The sequence below is a fragment of the Canis lupus genome, chromosome 10 (genome assembly GCF_011100685.1).
Source record: "Canis lupus familiaris isolate Mischka breed German Shepherd chromosome 10, alternate assembly UU_Cfam_GSD_1.0, whole genome shotgun sequence".
Lineage (NCBI taxonomy): Eukaryota > Metazoa > Chordata > Mammalia > Carnivora > Canidae > Canis > Canis lupus.
The window spans coordinates 38,892,836-38,905,326 of NC_049231.1; positions in this window are offsets into that span (position 1 = coordinate 38,892,836).

Sequence of the window (12,491 nt, forward strand, 5' to 3'; positions counted from 1 at the left end):
CACCTGGGGCATCTTTTTGAGATGTTTCAAGTCAAGGTGAGGGACTGGGACCTTGCACCTCCACAACGACCATTTTCAGGATGCCTGCTCTCCCTAGGAAGGAGTATGACCTTGGGTAAGGCAGCTTCCTTAGGCCAAGGGCAAGTCCCAGAGATGTGAGTGGTCAGCAGCAAAGCCTGCCAATGGGGTCTGGGTGCACAGTGCAGTATCCACTACATTTGTCATTTCTCCGGATCTGAAGGACTGAGGTGGGGCCTCAGAAAACATCACCAAGAGGCCTGGTAAACATGAGCGTCAGCAGGCCAGTGGATGTTCAAACTCTGCTCCAGGAAGTCCTGAGGCTGCTGTCAGTCCTCTTTGCTACTCCTAGACACCTGGATTTAATTCTTTGTGCTTATTCGGCTTTCTGGTGTGGTTGGAAGCCTCATCAGAGAATCATCTGTGAGAGTCTCCCCTTACTCCTTCAGGCAGAGTGAGTCACAGAAGGCAACCCTGCCCAAAATGAGGGGAGTGCCTTTGGAGGGTGGGAGAGTAGCTCTGTAGTCTAGAGAAAGGGGTCTGGGAAGCTACCTCTCATGTTTTGTAGGCCTAAAAGGAAAAACTGCCTGAATCTTTGGGGTAGAGCCCCAGGTGGGTAAAGGACGTTAGTCCTGAGACCTTGTAAGTGGTCCTGGTGCCAACTGTTTTTGAGGATCGTGCAGTCAGAACAGTGACTGCAGGAGTCCAGCTGGGAGGGTGTCCTTGGGTGAGGGGATCCTCTTGTCCTGAAATCCTGGTTGGTCCTTGGAGAGCTCTGTCCTTGGGAAGGTTCCTGGCTGCAGTGGGTAAGTGTCTGCTGTATTCTTCAAGACCTGTGTACAATGGCCAGGCTGAAGGCCAGCAAGTCACCAGGACACAATCTTGGATGGCTACCCCTAGGGTTCCTGAAAACTATATTGGGGTGTGTGTGTGTGTGTGCATGTGCACACATTTTCTTTTGGAAGGGAGATTTCATGAGACATATACTGAATTTTTTTTTTTTTTAGTTAATATGTGAGGTGAAGGTTTAAACAATTAGAAAAATAACAATTGCTACTCTATTTGCTTCCTGCATTAATAAAGCAATTCATCTGGTTTATATACACCATGTTCCATTTGAACAGAAGCCTCTGGGGCTGAAATGATTTTTGAGAGCACTGTCCCAACATGAAGGCATCCTCACAGCAGGGGTTATCAGGGAGCAGGAGCAAAGGCCAACACTAATTCTGGAACTGCTTGTACTACCTCAATAATCCCCTTACGCAGCAACTGCACCAGCAAGGAAAGGCCTGGCTCCTTCCTCCAAGGGGCCACAGCTCTGGAGAGCAAAGTAAATCATCTCAATATGTCCATCGTGATTGACTGACTTTACAAGTGAACACCCACAAGCTTAAATCGTAATGCTCCAAGGTGGTGTGAACCTTGCTGTGGATTGAACTGGGTCTCTGAAAATCTCGTATGTTGAACTCCCTAATTCCCAATGTGACGATATTTGGAGATGGACCCTTTGGAAGGCAATTAGTGTTGGACGCGATCACGAGGGTGGGCCCCTGTGATGGGATTAGTGCCCTTGTAAGAAGAGACACCAGAGAGCTTGCTGAGTCTCTCTCTGCCATTTGAGGACACAGCAAACAGTCCTCTGCAAAGCAGGAAGAGAGCTTTCACCAGGAACAAAATCTGCCAGCACCTTGATGTAAGATTTCTCAGCCTCCAGATCTGTGAAAAACAAATTTCTGTTGTTTAAGCCACCCACTTTATGGTATTTTGTTATGGCAGCCTGAACAGATTAAGACAAGTCTTAAAGGAAAAGCAGTCTAAATGGCATCTTGGTGTCTGCTCAGCTTCGAGCTGTTAAAAGCGGGGGAAAACCCCAAAACTTCTATCAGAGTGGTAGACTGGCCCTGGAAAATATCAGGCTGATATGATGCTGAAGCCGAAAAGCACAAGAAATTGTTGGAGATGAAGCACCGGAGCCTAACCTCTCGCAGCACAACATTTTCCCCGTGATCATTGGTGCTGCCGTGTGGGTGCCCGGCTGCACCCCAGGAAAGGTACAAAGATGCAAGTGATCCAGATACACACCAGGAAATGGGCAGACTGCCATGTGAAGGCAGATGAAGCATTCTCCTCCTCCCTCCCTCCCCCGCAGACAACAGGGAACGAAACCCAGACACCACAAAGCAATATTCAGCCAGCACAGGTCTGACTCTGCTCCTTCAGGTGGGTGAGAAAGCTGACCCTCACCGCCATCAGCTGTCTTAAAGGTGCTCCTGCAGTTTTGGGACTCTGTTGAAGGGTCTTTTTTTTTTTTTTTTTTTTTTTTTTTTCCTAAAGAGCTTTTTGGCTTTATTCAATGATTCTTGGGCATGGTCCTTTTAAGAAACAAAGAGCCAGGCCATGAAACAGCCACTCTAGACAAGGTCAGAAGGGAGCAGAAGACATATGTGCTGTTGTTTTAATTCATTTCATGAAAGAGTATTTGTGGGTCCCAAGTAGACATGGCATAAGCAGAAAATGCGCGGCACCACCCAGCAGCGGTGGAGGCAGCTGGGATCAGAAGTGCTCTCCTGGCAGCAGATAGAGGCAGGAGCAAGCATAAGACACAGAGTCGAGAATGCTAAGAAGGCAAAACAATGTCTTTAAAAAAAAAAAAAGCAACAAAAAAGCATATATTATGGATACTTGAGACACAAACATGAGGGAAAGGATAATAAATACAGTGCATACCTGTATATTTATCACAACATTTTAAAAATGCATAACTGCCAACAGGCTTGATCCTGTGATCTTGAGTAGGTGAAATGGTGCCAGGCCCACCTGTGCCTCCTTTAATGATCGACTTTTTCACACAGGATTGTGATTGCCAGATTAATGGTCTTTAGCCAGCTCCTTGCAGGCAGGCACTTATTCATTGTAGGGGCTACTGCAGGTTTGCAGAAGACAATCAGAAAATACTTGAGGAATTAATGAAAGTGTATATCACAGAGATAGTAGGTTCCAAAGCCCGAAGTAGGGGTTTTTATGGCCAGATTGAGAAGTCTGTCTTTTTTTCACATGCAGGCATCAGATCGACAATGACAGTAACGTACAGAATGAACAGTGAGTGTATTAATGGCCAGCTAGGAAGCTCCCCAATTTAGTTGTTTGAACAATTATTGAACACTAGCTATGGGCCAGGCACTGTATTAGTCTTCAGAATGTGGACCTCATTCAAAAAAGCATAGCCCAGCCTTCCTGTCCATGTCCGAGGGCAATGTCTTGGAAAGGTCAACTTAGAAATCTTACACATTTGCTATAGGATGATGGCCTTACTCATTGCTGGGATGTATAAACATTAAGTATATATATATTTGCAAATAGTATTGAAAAATATAAACCATGATTTTTATATGATTCATGCCTGTGGTTTCCTACAAAAAGCCTGCTTGATACAATTGCATTGCCTCATTCCTGATGACTGCCATTAGTGCCTGGGATTTGCTTCCCACCAGGCAGGATCTCAAGTGCTCAGCATCTGTAAACATATTGACTAAAGATCTAGGGTTCCAAGCTGCATCCCATTTTTTTCTAAGTTGGAAGCTGAGCCATCTGTGGGGAGAAGAATGAAACTATCAGGGGAAGGTGGTGGGTCCATGGGTCCAATATCCACCGTAGGGGATGTGGGAAATCTTAGGGCACATTACACAGGATGGCCTCTGTCTCTGTAAGCTCATCCCCCACTGTCTTCCATAGATGCTTTAGGAAGGTTCTGGAATTAGGAGAATTTGATCAGTTTAAGAATAATTTTCTCCAAAGGAAATCCTGCATAACAAGGATTGTGTGGTTCCTGCTCAGCTTTTAAATGTCCTGTGTACAGCATTTGAAAAACTGTCTGCTGGTGATTTCTACTTCCACTTCCTTAACACACAATTGCCTAATAAGCAAAATAACAAAGACAAGGCAGCCACATTTTAGATTCTAAAACCAGATTTTAAAAGCCTGGTTTGGGGATCCCTGGGTGGCGCAGCGGTTTGGCGCCTGCCTTTGGCCCAGGGCGCGATCCTGGAGATCCGGGATCGAATCCCACGTCAGGCTCCCGGTGCATGGAGCCTGCTTCTCCCTCTGCCTGTGTCTCTGCCTCTCTCTCTCTCTCTCTCTCTCTGTGTGACTGTCATAAATAAATAAAAAAAATATTAAAATAAAATAAAATAAAATAAAAGCCTGGTTTGGAGTTATGTTCCTATGGGACCCCAGCTCTCAAATTTTAAATCTGAAAACACTCGTACAAATGTCACTGTACATTTAAAGGAGTGGTTCAGAGTGGTGAACTTTCTCCCTTTCTAGTGTTGTGGGTCAGCAAGTGGACCAATGCAGGACTCAGCATGGGCAGGCGCTTTAGAGGTGGCAAGCTTTGGCAGGCAGAGAGCCCCATCCTTACAACCGATAGACTTAGAGGCTGAAAATTAACCATCACAATATTGTTTGGCAAACTTACATGTTTATTTAAAACTCTGAATCCTGAGATGCTTGGGTGGCTCAGGGGTTGAGCGTCTGCCTTCAGTGCAGGTCGTGATCCCAGATCCCGGGATTGACTCCCACCGCGGGCTCCCCCCAGGGAGCCTGCTTCTCCCTCTGCCTGTGTTTCTGCCTCTCTCTCTGTGTCTCTCATGAGTAAATAAATAAAGTATTTTAAATAAATAAATAAATAAAATAAAAGTAAAACTCTGAATACTGTATTTCAGAGTCTTACTTCAAGGGATTCAGTATCACGATTGCTAGAACACACTGAAATTTTATAAGTGAAACATGAAATTTCATGTTTTCATTTCATGAAAATGAAAGGCATTCTATTTCCTTTTAAAAGGACTGTTTTCACACACCATGCTTCACAAACATCACCTGGGTTAAAAATTTGGGTCTGCCCTTCATTGGGTGGGGTTTGGAAATATTTTGGCAGCTCTGCCTAATTTCCAACAACAAAGAAATATTTTTAAAACATGTTAAGAAGTTTTAAATCTTTGATAATTCATAAAGTGTCGACCTATGCAATTATTTTGACTATCTCTGATGTGTCATTCCCTTGGCTACAGTAATGAGATTTTTCTGTAATTTTCTTGCCACATTATCTTCCTGCTTCTCTGTAGCTTTCTTTGACCGAGCAACCAGATTTCCCACACTTTCTTGCCTCCCTTGGCTGTCATCTCTGCAGACACTTTTTCTTGTCTATATTTTCCCTTTATTTCAAATTTCCATATTTCTCTTTATCTCTGATCTGTTTCTTGGGAAATGCAAGTGATAGAATCAGCGAAGTCTGACGGGTTGATTTAGACACAACACCTTTCTCAGGCGTCAAAGGGGCGGTCTCAGAGGGTCGGCACTTCCATGGTGCCAACCACAAGCAGGGAGGGAGGAACAGACCACTGAGGGCTGGGACAGACCAGGGCACAGACAGTACTGAGGGACAACACGAGGACACCAACTGAGTGTCCTCTTTGCTCAGAGAGCTTGTGTCTCCTCCCTAACTTCATATTCCAGGTGATGCATGACTGGGTGGATGATTCCTTCTTACCTGGTGTCAACTTCCCTTTGGGGAGAGTCCACCTCACAGTCAGGAAGAGGCAAAGAATACTTGGTGATTGCCCAATAGACTGGGGCCCGTGTGCCCCAAATGTAAGGCAGACAAATAACAAAATCAGCCAAATGCTCTCTGCAAATAAAAAGTCATCCCTCCAGCGTTTGGCCTGAGAACAGGCAGGCTTGCCTGAGAAGAGCTGTGTCTTTGTCTGTGGAACTTCTCCTACCGACCGTGACAAATACTTCCAGAGATTTCCACTTCCAGAACTGGCTTCAGCCCTTTGACAGAGGCCTGATTTTATTCCTCAGTTCCTATTCCTGAAAGCTTAGCTAGCCCCTCAGCAAATTAAAAATGGAAACCTTTGGTTTTGCATTTGGGGTCTTTTAGTCAGAGGATGATGTCATGAGTTCACATCTGTGCTCTGTGGTGTCTGAGGCAAAACTGCTGTGTGCCAGAGGGCCCTGGTGCCTTCTAGAAGGACCTAGTGGCTCCCTGTCTTCCCCTTTTGCATGTTGCTCTAGCAGAGGTCAGACCAAGGTTGTTCATTTTCAGACTGAAGCCCTCCTCTTTCCATATGAGTCTACCATCTTTTTGCCATGACAGGGATCCCCACTTTTCCAAAGTTTGCATCACACCACTTCTGTTTATGAAAGACCTACATCATCCCTGTTTGCACTAAACTGAAAGAAACCCTAAGAGGATTTTTGCTTTTAAGAAAAAAGATAAGAAGTGACAATAGCGTGTAGGGTTGGTTTTGCAGTAAGCTGTTGCACAGGAGCACACCCCAAGTTCCTTCCTGGGGAGCCACACTCAGCATCTCAGCTTTGCTCCAGAGATCAGAGCTCTGGACTGTGTCTGTGAGCACCTGGGCTTTATCGCCATTTATTTCCCACCTTCTGTAGCAAGATATGTCCTAAGGTAACAGAAAAGCCTAAGAGAGGCTTTATTTTGGGCCTGGGAAAACTCAAAAAATTTCCATGGAAATTGATGTAATTGCTTCTTTGCTTTATTCCATTTTGGCTCATGAAAGGTTTCATGGGAACGGTCCGCCTCCGGATATGGGGGGACACCTGTACTTGTCACCTACATGGGTCCACGGCTCCCTCTGCTCCTCCCTCTCCTTCATGCCCACTAGGGTAAAAACTTTGTCCTTCAGAAACCTTACCGTGGTGAGTTAGTGCGCGGTTAGCCTGCGCCGTGTGGGGATGCGCTGCGTTCTGGAGAGCCACCAAGCCCGCCTCCCACATCTGCTGTTTTCCTCACCATGTGCGGAGCCTGAGCAGCCAGCAAACATTCATCACAGAGGTTGAGCTATGCACTGTTCCTGATGAACAATGATGAAAATGATTCTGAATTTTCCAAAATCACATCACAGAAGGTTTCGTGCATCAAGTGTTGCAGCATATCTAAAATCTAAAAGCGCAAATGGAAAGACCTGGAAACCCTGTTGAGATGTAGGAGGAGAGACAGGCCTGGAAGTGAGGCAGCTGGTCACACAGAGGGGATAGAATCCTCCAGTTTCGGGATCTGGCCAGATAAAAGTCCTCTTCTGTCAGAAAGTTAACATAAATAGGAAGCATGCATGAAGCCATAAATAAAATGAAAGAGGAGTGTGAGCTTTCCCAGGGGCTTGGGTCAAAGGTCAGGTAAGTCAGCCAAACACTGTCCACTCAGATTTTGGCTCCATCCCAGACCTCTCTTCTCCCAAACTTCAGCTTTTGCATGTTTCCAACATCCTCTTTTCAGGCCTCTCGGGGGTTAGAGTCACCAGCACTGAAGAGGCAGTTGCCTGATAAGAGTCGGCTGTGGGGAGACAGGGAGGGAAGGGGGCAGAGGGAGTGATGACAGGAGCAGCACATCCTCCTCCTGGGGCAGCCTGAGCTGGAAGACCGTGTACCCCAGGACAGGGGCTGGTGGGTCAACCCCTCAGAGGGCTCCAGACTGTGTACTGAGGATGGAGGGGTGAGTGGGTAACCCCCTCAGGGGACTGGGAGACTGTGCACCCCAGGAAGGAGGGCCCCAGTGGGTAAACCTGTCACAGAGGGCTCCAACCTGTGCACCCCAGGACAGAGGGGCTGGTGGATAACCCTCCTCAGAAGGCTCCAGAATACCTTGAAAAGGTCTTGCAGACTGTCAGCTGGCAGGCCAGTTCATTCCCAGGCTGCCTGTCTGGAGGCAGGACTGGGTCCCCGGATTCCCAGAGAGGCCCAGGGGTGCGTCCCATGTATGTGGAGACAGAACCACTTCTGAGGGCACAGAGGGAACCGCTAAGGGGACTCAGCCGGCTCAAAACTTTTGCAAGCAGAATAGGTTCCTGAGTTGAGAGAATCCTATGCTGTACCCACTAGCCTAGGAGAAAGAGAAGCGAGTGGAGAATGGCTCTGTGGGCAGTGCTCTCCAGGGGTAGCATGGTCGGGTCAGCCCAGGGCTTAGAGATCCAGGGGCACAGAAGCTACTGGTTGCTATTGCTACCCTAACTCAATGAGTTTTACGGGTCCTTCCAACAGTGTAGTGGCTGAAAGATGCAGGACAGGCTGATCTGGTGGAAAGATGAAGAGAGAAGAGCAAATCTCCAGTACCAGGGGAAAGAGGGGCCAGGGTGTAAATAAGAGAAGGAAAATACTCATGGCCAACAAGCACATGAGAAAATGCTCTGCATCACTTGCCATCAGGGAAATACAAATCAAAACCACAATGAGACACCACCTCACACCAGTGAGAATGGGGAAAATCAACAAGACAGGAAACAATGGAGAAGATGTGAAGATGGAGAACCCTCTTGCACTGTTTGTGGGAATGTGAACTGGTGCAGCCACTCTTGAAAACAGTGTGGAGGTTCCTCAAGAAGTTAAAAATAGAAATTCCCTACAACCCAGCAATTGCACTACTGGGTATTTACCCCAAAGATACAGATGTAGTGAATCGCTGGGTCACCTGCACCCCAGTGTTCACAGTAGCTACATCCACAATAGCCAAACTGTGGAAGGAGCCTCGATGTCCTTTGACAGATGAATGGATAAAGAACATATGGTCTATATATACAATGGAATATTACTCAGCCATTAAAAAGGACGAATATCCCCACTTGCTTCAACGTGGTTGGAACTGGAGGGTAGTATGCTGAGTGAAGTAAGTCAATCAGAGAAGGACAATCATCATATCGTTTCACTCATATGGAGAATACAGAAATAATGGAAGGGATTATAAGGGAAAGGAGGGAAACTGAGTGGGGAAAAATTAGAGAGGGAGACAAACCATGAGAGACTCCTAACTCTGGAAAACAAACAAAGGGTTGTAGAAGGGGAAGTCGGTGGGGGAATGGCGTGACTAGGTGATAGGCACTGAGGAGGGCACTTGATGGGATGAGCACTGGGTGTTATACTATATGTTGGCAAATCGAATCTAAATTTTAAAAATTAAAAAAAAAAAGAAGAGAAGGAAGAAAAGAAGAGGGTCAAGACAGATCCTCACTCTCCCCTGCGGCCCAGCAAGTTTGAAATGCAAGAGATCTCATCATGACATGATGCTGTTGTCAACAACCTGGTACGAAGCAAAGGACCCCAGGGATTAATAAGTTTCCATTCGTGAATATATATATATATATATATATTTTTTTACTGATTTTTATTTATTTACTCATGAGAGACACAGAGAGAGGCAGAGACACAGGCAGAGGGAGAAGCAGACTCCCTGTAGGGAGCCCGATACTGGACTTGATCCCAGGACCTTGGGACCACAACCTGAGCCTGTGTTCAACCACTGAGCCCCCCAGGTGCTCCCATTCTGTGAATATTTTAATACTATTGTTGGGACCTGGGAAGGTCATGGTGTTTTAGGGTTCCCTTCTTGCCACTGAATCATCTATCTGCTTCTTACTGCGTCACAGGAGGTTCTTCTGAGAAAGCGCAGCCCCATGAAAACAGATCTGGGTGAGAGTGGCCCCTCTGGCCCAGTGTTCTGCAGGAGCTCCTGCCCAAAAGGAAAGCCATTTGCACAAGTCACACAACAAGAAGAGGAAGAAGACCCAAAAGGCTGTTATTAGAAATGATATCTAGCCATTCCCATCCATGCCATCCTAGAGTAATCAGCCCTAGAAAGACAGGAATGACGATGGCCCTGAAAAAACAAACAAACAAACAAACAAAAAACAAGTAAGGCAGCACGGGAGAGTTAAGGACACCAGAGGATGGGAGAGCAGACCTGGCGAGGTGAGTTGTGGGCAGGCCATCCAAACTTGCTGAACCTCAAAACTACCTTCTGTATGAAAAGAAGAAAAGCAACTGTCCTTTGGGTGAAACCATGGGTCTATTTGGGTGAAACCATGGGTCTATTTGAAAACTCTTCATGACCTGTAAGGTGTGATTCCAGTACAGGTATTCCAAAACAGGGTGGTTCTTCAATCTGTGAATCTGAATGTTGACACTAGAAACCAATGAATTGCTACTCAGTTTGCAAATATTGCCAGAGAACCGGTTGCACAAAGATTACATACACGAGGGTGCAGGTCTACCCTTAGTATTTGCCAATCTAGGGGAAGACAAATGGGAGGCTTACCAAGCACATGTCTAGTATTTAATTTCCCACTCAAGCTAACAAAATGTGAAATAAGTTCTACCTTTCTACCTTGATAAGAGCCTGGGAGATCAGTTTTGGATGAAGCTCCTCAGCATCCCATGCTAGAGTGTGCTGGTGCAGGGAGAGCTTCCCCATCGGCTTCTCCCCTCCCAGCCCTGCCTCAGCCTGAACCAAAGCCTTGAGCACCTTGCACAGATGCTTGGTCTGTGGGTCTGAACCCTGTTCGCACCACTCACAGGCTGTTGCTGCCCCAAACCAGCCAGGAATACTGAGAGGAGGCTGCCTGGGAGGCCTGTCTGTGACAAGGGATGCCAGATGCCATCTTTGGAGCCCACCAGCCACTTCCAGCTCGCAAGTGCTGCTGGGAATACTGTGGCTCAAGGTCATCGACCTGGAAAAGATGTTTGGAATAAATTATGCAGGGAAAAAAGCAGGTTTGAAGGTACTCTACAATATCTGTTGAGGAAAAAAATAGCCCTAAATCTGGGAATGTATATATATATATATATATATATATATATATATATATATATATATATATATATATATACACACACACCAAAATGTGTGACTTTTATTATGCTTTAAATAAAACCATTTCTATTACCTGTCCCTCCTCAGGAACAATTAACTTTTGATCACTACTGTGGTGTGACACTGAAATAGATGGATACATAGATGGATGGGTAGATGGATGGATGGAAGGATGGATGGACAGACAGACAGGTGGCAGGGATTTAAATACAGCAATATAGGTGTTTCACAACACACATGATCGACACGTTTGAGGAATATTCTCAATAGGTGATTAGTGACCTGTGGTTGGGGAGGTTGGGGATGGAGAAGGAGTCTCATAGATGTCCGTTCTCTCTCTCTCTCTGTCTCTCTCTTTTTAAAGATTTTATTTATTTATTCGTGAGAGACAGAGAGAGAGAGAGAGAGAGAGAGAGAGAGAGAGGCAGAGACAAGGCAGAGGGAGAAGCAGGCTCCACGCAGGAGCCGGACATGGGACTTGATCCCGGGTCTCCAGAATCACACCCTGGGCCAAAGGCGGCGCAAAACCACTGAGCCACCCGGGCTGCCCAGATGTCCGTTCTCTACCCTGTTAGGAACAGCCCCATCCCTGACGGGGATAATACAGCCCACAGTGTTCATAAAGTCGGTGGCTGGAGAGCAGGATGCCGGGAAAGAGGCTCCAAATGCTGGAAGGTCAAGTGCAGACTAATAGAAGAGTCTGTGCAAACAAAGGGCACAAACGTGAGCTGACAGCACGTGGAGCTGTGCGGAGGGGCAGGCAGAGGTGGCAGGGCAGAGCAAACGTGGGTGGGTCATGAGAGAGCAACAGGCTACAGGTGACACAAGGGCACATGCACACACATCTGTTGACTACCAGGAGGAGTAAAGAGGCTGGTAACTGCACGACGGCCTTCTGCCCTCACAGCAGCTCAGCCTGGGGTTACCAGGGCCTGCAGGCTGGGGCTTCATACTCACGTGGGTGAAGATCCTCAGGGCAGGTAACTAAAATAATTACCTGTTTGGGCATGACAAATACCAAAGCCATCTCTCAGTTGAAAGGGAAACAAGCTAAGTTGGGCTTTCATTAACAAAAGTACTTAAAATATAACAAACTAGGGTAGAAAATAACAGCACCATACCACCACCCAGATTGGAACCGAAACTGCGGGTGATTCCATGGCCTTTGGCTCCCTCACCTCATTCCCCTCCGCCCTTTTCTAGGGGTAAGGTAAACATGACCCCCAAGTCAGGGAGGGTTCTTCCTGACAATGTGTTTGCATTTTTTTCTATAGATACTATTGTTTGGAGTAATTTAAAATTGGTATTGATTTGATCAGCCCAACTCGCTTTCTCCCCACTAACTTGGCAGAGTCTGTTTGGCCAATTCGTTCGTGATGAAGTATGCTTCCTTGAGCTCATCAACTTTCACTCTCAGATAGTCTACCTAGCATTCCACCCATAAATACATTGCAATTTACCCGTTTACCATCGATTGACTTTTTTTTTATTGTTCTTTTCATTTGCTGATACAAACAATGTACAACAAGCACCTTTACGCATCTTCTGTCCTGCGTATATAAGTTTCTCCAGGACAGAACCGTAAACGTGCCCCTGCTGAGTGGTACAACGTATGCACACCTTCACTTTCATCAAATGCTGCCAAGTTGCTCTCTAAAGTTGCTGAAACAATTTATACTTCTGCCAGCAGTTTGAGAGTTTCCATTTCTCTACATCCCTGTCAATACTTGTTGGCTCTACAATAACTCACTGCCATTTAATTGACATTTTCCTGATTACTCGTGAATGATCACATCTTCGTTATATTTTG